Source organism: Scylla paramamosain, chromosome 5 (genome assembly GCF_035594125.1).
Source record: "Scylla paramamosain isolate STU-SP2022 chromosome 5, ASM3559412v1, whole genome shotgun sequence".
In the NCBI taxonomy this organism is placed as follows: domain Eukaryota; kingdom Metazoa; phylum Arthropoda; class Malacostraca; order Decapoda; family Portunidae; genus Scylla; species Scylla paramamosain.
Window position 1 is genome coordinate 31,736,811 of NC_087155.1, and position 8,245 is coordinate 31,745,055.

Consider the following 8,245-nt stretch of genomic DNA (forward strand, 5'->3'; position numbering starts at 1 on the left):
GGAATAAACATTAAACTAAAGAGAACAGGGAAGAAAACTTAACAATTTTCGAAATAAATGGGAATTAGTTTTGCGAATAGAGTAATAACGATAAAGTGCATAAAAAAGAACGTGATAGAGGGACGGAATCAAAAGCTTTCGGAAGGGAAAAACAATCACACATGAAATAGATGGAAAGGGGAGAGGAATACCTGGTCATTTTCGAAATAACTGGAAAATAGTTTTGCGAATAGAGGAATGCGAAAAAGTGTAATAACGAAAGTGACAGAAGGACTGAATAAAAACGTTTTGAAAGGGGGTATAAAAATTAATATAGAAGAAATAGGGACAAAGAGTAACTAAGAATAAAAGAGAAGAGAGGGAAGACAAACCAGATTATTTTATCGAATGAATGGAGAATTATTTAACAAATAGAGGAAGAAGGGAAAAATGCACTAGCAAGCAATGTTAATATAAGAACGAAGGAAAAAATTAAAAGGAGAAAGGAAGTAAATCTTGAAGTGGAAAGAAAAAGAAGGGAAAACCTGCTAATTTTCATAATAAATGAAAATTAGTTTAACGATGAGCGAAATATGGAGAAAATGTCACTGGAAATTACAGAAGCTCGAAACAAAGGAAAAAAAAAAAAAAAAAAGGAAAAGGAAAATTGAAGTAAACGTGAAACAGAGGAGAAATCTTGGTAATTTTCTTAAAAAACGGAATATTAATTTATGAACAGAGGCATAAGAAGAAAGTGCAACCGCGAAAGTGACGGAAGGACGGAATAAAAAAGAAAAAAATAAATAAACATGAAATAGGGCACAGAAAAGAACTTGATAATTTCTAGAAAAGAAAAAAAAAACGGAAAACTGTTTAGAAAATAGAACAATGGGATGAAAGTACAACAACAAAAATTACAAGTCTTTCCCTCCCTCCTTCCATTCGTCCTCTATTTCCCCTCTCCCCTCTCCCTCCCCTTTCTTGTTTTCTTTTATTCCTGTCCCTCTCCCACCATACCTATGCAGTTCCTCTTTCCTCTCATTCTTCTCCAACATCCTATACCCCCCTTCTCCCACCCATTCCCTTTACCTTTACTTCCATCTCTCATAGTTCCCTCCTTTCAAATCATTCCATCTCTATCTCTTTACTTTGCCTCGCCTCCCTTCCCCTCCTCATCCTCTGGTTCCCACACTACGCCCCCCGCCCGCCAGGTGAGCTGAACGCTACTAATGAGTTCCTGGAAGCCGCGAGGGGAGGGGCGGAAGGGAGCAAAGGCTGTGAAGGTAGGCTGCCAGGTGAGGTGAGGAAGGGGAAAGTGAGGCTGATGGACAGGTGACTCAGGTGGGATGATGGTGGTAGTGGTGGTGGTGGTGGTGGTGGTGGTGGTGGTGGTGGTGGTGAGGAAGATTTACGGAAGGGCAGTGAAATTGAGGTGATATTGTGGGGGACAGAAGGGAGAACAGTGAGGCAGTGATGATGCTGTGGGGGATAGACAGAACAGTGAAACGGTGATGGCTGAGGTTGTGATGATATAACAGTGCAGTGGTGGAAAACTGAGATAGTGATGATGGTGTGGCGGTGATGGACTGGAGCACTGATGGAAGAATTGTCAGATACTGGTGTGGTGGTGGTGTGGTGGTGCAGTGGCGTTAGGTTAGATCAGGTGGTTTCTAGACACAGTTCAGCCGGGCCTCTATGTCCAGATCAGAGTCTTCAAAGTTCACGGGCCGGCGAGAGGAGCTGAAGTGGCTCCTCGTGCTGATATTTAATTGGCTGATGCTTCCAAAACTTGTGGTGGGGAGGTGGTGGTGATGGTGTGTTGGAGTGAGGTGCTCGGAGGAAGGGAGGATAATAATCAGGCACATGTATGTATATTTTTCCTTTCATCCTCTCATCCTTCCGTCCATATCTTGTTCTTTCCCTTCCGTCTCTCCTCTTCTCTTTCCCACATCAATACAGCCGATAATCCCATTCACATTGCTACTATATTTTTTTTTCCCTTCTTTCTTCCTTCTTCCTTTCCTCTCCCCTATTAAGTTCCATTCTTCTTTCTTCCTTCTCATCCCTCCCGTCCTATTTCCTCCCATCCCCAGCATTTCACTTCTTTTTTTTTTTCATTCTTTTGCTTCTCTTCCAGTGAAATCTCACTCCACCCTGTTCAGCCTCCGTTCTCATCCCTCACCTCTTCCCTCCTCTACCTTCTGTTTTCCTTCATAAAGACACGCATTACCATAACATACACATATATATACATCTGTACACGTAAAAACATCATCATAGTGCAATAAAAATTAATAAGTTTTAGTTATAAGAGTATACGCCCTAAGTTTCTCTATGTGTAATCTTCATGGACACCTTTCCTTTTCTCTTTGTTCATATTGGAAGGAGGGGACGGAGTTCACGGTATCATGTCCGGAAAGTAAACACAAACAAACCATGCGAGGTAAAATAATATATCAGGTTTGGACAAGTAACAGCAGCTGAGAAGGAAGGCGGTGTGGAGGGACGCGAGGTCACGGGAGGGCTGCCTGGGTGGAGGTGGGGGGAAGGGTGTGTGATATCGTTAAGGTGAAGGAGGGAAATATGCTAAGCTGCTCCTTGCCGAGGTGCTCATCTCCATATAAGGACGTGTGAGTTTGTGTTGGTGGTGGCACTCCCTTCGATTTCTTCTCCCGACATTCAAAACTTCTTGTGAAATAATAATGTTAAATATAATACAGTAAAACAGAATTAAACGACATAAATCTAAGTTCACGTATTTGCTAAATCTATAACTGCTCTGCAATGACAGTATAACACTTGTTGCTTCACTACTTAACCCGAGGTGGCAACAATTTAACAGAGACAAAATAAAGACACAGGCACCAGAAGGTTTGAACTACTCCGTCATTCAATCTTCTTGCTGGCTGTGACAGAGTCGTGATCAGAAGTCGAGCAATCTGCTACACCTACTTTAACTGCTTAACGTTTTTTTTTTTTTTTTTTCTCGAATTTAAGGTTCTCTGATCTGCTGACACTGCTTGCAAAACCTGTTGCTCGACTTCCAGTCATAATTATACTTGTCTTTCAAGATTATACTCCAAACTTGCACTACACTTCGTTTCTCCAGTGACGCCAGTAACACCAACTCACGTCACACGTTTTCTGGGGGCTTGTGAGGCACTGAGGAAATTATGTATATCTTACTTCATTCATCTACCACATGTCAGGCAAACCTCTTGTTTGAAATGTCTATACTTACAAGCTCGTGTCTACTGAATATCTGCAGAATGACACTAGCAAGACATGCAGTTGAGTACTTTGAATGCTAGCGCAGGCAGCCGCGGCAGCAAGGCAGGTAGGTGTTGGTTAGCGTTGGAGGTCGCCCACAGAACGCCACCATCTCGCCTCATTCGCTGCACGCCACACGCCCACGCGCTCATTCCCACCCATGAATCTGATAATAGGTAAACAGCTTTCTAATCCTGATGTACGATATTGGTTCGTTTGTGTTTTTACGTCAAAAACGAGCACACGCTCACTCCCTCAAGCCGAAGCCTCATTAGAAAAATTCAAATTACCCATAAATTTCCCTCGAAATTAGAGCAATGTTTCTCTCGCAATACCAATCTATTAAATAAACAGCTTTTGAAATTTATTTTCAGATTTTAGAGATTTGCGTTAGTCTCACAGAGTAGAAACAAGTGACAACATAAGCTATGGACTATTTTAAACTTGCAATATGGAAGCGAGTACATTCCACTTACTCTTGTTTTATTATTATAATAATCGCGTTACACAGACACAAACGCACGTGTGTGTGTGTGTGTGTGTGTGTGTGTGTGTGTGTGTGTGTGTGTGTGTGTGTGTGTGTGTGTGTGTGTGTGTGTGTGTGTGTGTGTGTGTGTGTGTGTGGGTGGGTGTCATCAATGAGACTTTAAGAAGCGTTATACAAAGTTCCACTCATCTACCATACTTATCTATATGTAGAGAATGAGGATTCATAAATAAAAATTATCTCATCAAGTCACAGGTGGGCTCGCAGCGCCACAATATAAGTAATATTTCTGTTATTTTCAACAGGGCCTAGTAGAGGTTGTCAGGGCTTTCAAGGGCAGATTGATGAGTCTACTGTGGGTTTCAGAGGCCGCGTTACATCGTTTTTCGGGAATAACTCTCTAAAAAACTGATGAATTGGGACCGTATTTTGACGGCCTCTGAAACCAATAATAGTGATAGTTCAACATGTTTTCCGCTCCATCACTAGGGAAAAAAACATACATGAAAATCTGACTAATTTATGTAGCTACCCTTTGACAATAGTTCTGAGAGCCCAAAATGTCCAAGAATGCTATCTTTATTAAGGTCTGCCTTGCGGGATTAAGACAATAGAAAACGTGACAGTGGTGACATGGAAGGACACAGCGATCTTGCGGAATAATTACGAGTATTCAGGTGTGTGTGTGTGTGTGTGTGTGTGTATAATACATTCACATAAATCACTTGTGTTATGACTAGCCAAACTGCTTAAATGCCTTAAATGCCTGCTTCTTTCTTTTTAAGCACTCCCTTCCTTCCTGCACTTGAGAGAGAGAGAGAGAGAGAGAGAGAGAGAGAGAGAGAGAGAGAGAGAGAGAGAGAGAGAGAGAGAGAGACATCGACAACTGAGTAATGCATCCGAAACTTCACGAGTGATATCCATAATACACGTAACTTAATACACGTAACTTTTTTTTTTGTCGTTTCGTTTTGTTTTAGCTGATTTTTTTACATTTTTTTTTCACACACCTATACATCCGTTATCCTCACTATTACAACCACCTTTTCACCTGATATTAAATCGTCTATCACCACCACGCTCACCACCATCACCACCACCACCACCCCCACCACTATCATCATAAAACATCATCCTCTAACCTTCTCCAATCATTTTCAGTCAGCGTCTATTCCAGCCCTACCCAGCAGAATTTATCATTTCATAGATCTCCTCTTAGCGAAACCAATATATACTCGTTAGTGACAAGTAACCATTAGCAGATGTCCGCTAGAGTGTAGGAGGACGGGAATAAGGGAGTACGGTAAGCAAGGCCCATATTGTTGAATTATCTTAAAGGAATATTTTCAAAGACCACTAAGATGATGAGTCAAGTCCTTACGATCTCATGAGGTGTTAATTTTCCATTGACGATACACGATAAATCATCAAGAGTATTATGAAAACATTCTTGAAAACGCCAATAACTTCTACTAGAGCATTACAAGAGTGAAGGCAAGACATCCAAACGTTTCACAATACAGTCCAAGTCAGACCAGCAGCTAACACTGTCACGGGATGGCCTGCGCAGTATGCATAATGGCCACAGCCTCCCTCACAGGTATACATTCTTCGTTTCAGCTGCATTCACCCACGTAGTGTCTGACTGCTATCAATGCTCTCTCTCTCTCTCTCTCTCTCTCTCTCTCTCTCTCTCTCTCTCTCTCTCTCTCTCTCTCTCTCTCAGTCCTGCAGCTGCGAGTTTATGGTTTGGTTTAAAATTCCCAGATACACTTGGGCATGAACTCCTTTTGTTTTGTTTTATTGTTGTTGTTGTTGTTGTTGTTCTTCTTCTTATTCTTATTCTTCTTCACTAGTTTGTATGTCTCATGTATTAGTACTCGATCTTTATTTATTATTTTATTCTATTTATCTATCTTTTTTTTTTTTTACGAGGGAAGCGGCACTGTAAACGTTTTTTTTTTTCTTAGTTTTTACTCATTTTTGTGGCCTTTGCCGAATAACACTTAAACACATAAACAGATAAACCACATCACAGCACCACAGAGCACCACACCACAACTCAACCACAAATGACAGCAACACAAGATTACGCAACTTGAAGAAAAAAATCAAAACACACATGTATATATTTAGATATTTACTAATTCAAACATTAATTCCATTTATTTACGAGTGAGTTTTCTCAATGCGACCCAAGTGATCAAAACGCGGACAGGTCGTGCACCTTCGCGGCGGAGTGAACAATGCGGACTTACTGCATCGCTGGTCTCCGAATACAATACAGTGCCAAATCTTATGTTATACTTAGTAAACACTTGCCGTTTTTATCTTTATCTGTAGAGAACATTAGTTCACACACTTAGGTATTAGTTTTGCACACAGTAATCCTAATTTGATCATTCCACTCGACCATCAATATTTCGGCATAAGCAAAGGGCATTCCCCTGAGGAAGGATTTCTCCGACAAATCACTGCTGAGGGAACGCTCGTTGACAGAAACTCGGTTAGCACGGGGAAACGTTCCCTATAACGTTATGTCTGCAGGCCGACCGACCTTGCCTTCTCTTTGGGGTGGGACCAGCGGTGGGCTGAAGCCACACCACCGCCTGAGACATGGCCCACTTTTCGTCGCTTGTGGGAAAAGCGGTGATTTAAGCGTTAATTTCCTGGGTTCACTATTCCATTCAGAGCTGATCATAAATTCATCGCTACCATTTCCCGAGTTCTTTTGTTAACGCTTTCCAGTGTTCCTGTGCTCATGATGCAGACATGATGCCACTCTGAGTAGATTTCAAAAAATTATTTTTGAAAATCACACTATATACATTTAATCGTATAAAATAAAATCATGAGAGAGAGAGAGAGAGAGAGAGAGAGAGAGAGAATAGAAGGAAATATATTCGCAGTTTCTCTCAGGATACTTGAATTTATTACGCTGCAAATCGCTGCCGGTGCAACCAACTACATAAATCGATTGCCGCTATAACTTGAAATACCTTCCCCGCCGCGACGTGTGAGCCCCTCGCGGCTTAGTGCTCCTTGTTATCGAGGCAATCATAGTTGCTGCCAATACTGTTTGCTGTTGATGTCACCAGCTGCGGCAGTACTTTAAAGTACGTCTCAGTTCTGAAAGCAAACCTAATAGATACCAAGATACTACCAAATAAGATCTCTCTCTCTCTCTCTCTCTCTCTCTCTCTCTCTCTCTCTCTCTCTCTCTCTCTCTCTCTCATTATGTGTTAAAATGTTTTTAGTGTGCATTATCTTATTTTCTGAAGCCTACACAGGAAAGCAGAGATGTGGCTACAATAACCATGCAAGACCACTCCATGTTAGCATTTTCTTCTGTGAGGGACAGCGCCTTTGCCGCTCACTGGCAAGTATCTCATCTCAGTTGGCAGGAGGTCACATCCGAGGTGTCACCGTGCACGGCGCTCAATACGGTACCTACTGCATGGACCAAGGACCTCCCCTCCCAATCTTTATGAAATCATTAATCTATTCATGAAATACAATATACAACATCACTGCCGACTGAAATAATTGAGTCTCACCACCATAAACTCTACGTGCCCCGCCTCTTGTCCCTCCCTTTACATACATTACATCCTAGCGATACGCTTTCAGTATGGCGGAGGAATTGTTTTTTTTCCGATACTCAGCCAAATTTATTCTCTTTAAACATCATTTACTTGGTCCTCGTGGTCCTGCAGTTTGAAGTATTACCAGATGTAGATCACATTAAAGCAAAATACCTAACTAATTTAACCGTACCCATTACGCCCTAAGGAAGATGTTGCAAAGGCTGGCCAAACTATGAACATCCAGCTTCGCAATCATACCTACAAATTTTCTAGGTGTGATTGCCTCTACTACTACTACTACTACTACTACTACTACTACTACTACTACTAATAATAATAATAATAATAATAATAATAATAATAAGAGCAAATCGAACTTATTGTGGGTAAGCAAAGCAAAATTTGTACTTGAAGTAGAATAAAATGGGGTTATCACCCACTGATGTTTTTTTTTTTTTTTCTTCTTTTTTGGTATCAAATATTAATCTTACTTTTTTATCAACAACCTTTGCTCGCCTACATGCCCTTCTGCATTTCAGTTTAATTACCTCTAACCTTATATGAAAAATCTTATCGGAATTTTTTTTTTTTAGATCCAGATTTGCAATCACAGGTGCAATGCACCTGTGAAAATTTTTTTTGAAAAAATACTGAATTTTAAAAATCTTTATAAAACAATTGTGATATATTGTTTACTTAAAAACGAACCTTTATACATGTGCAAAATAGTAGTTTGAGTTCTTTGGAGTGAGTTAGAAATGAAAATATTTTTTCACTTTTGAAAAAATTGAGACACGTAGAAGACACTTTTTTTTTATTGATATATACATTTCATATGAATATTCGACTTCTGCATTTCATAATTTAGTCATCTCTAACCTTAGATAAAAAAAAATTTTCGGAAAAATTTTTCATTTTTTAC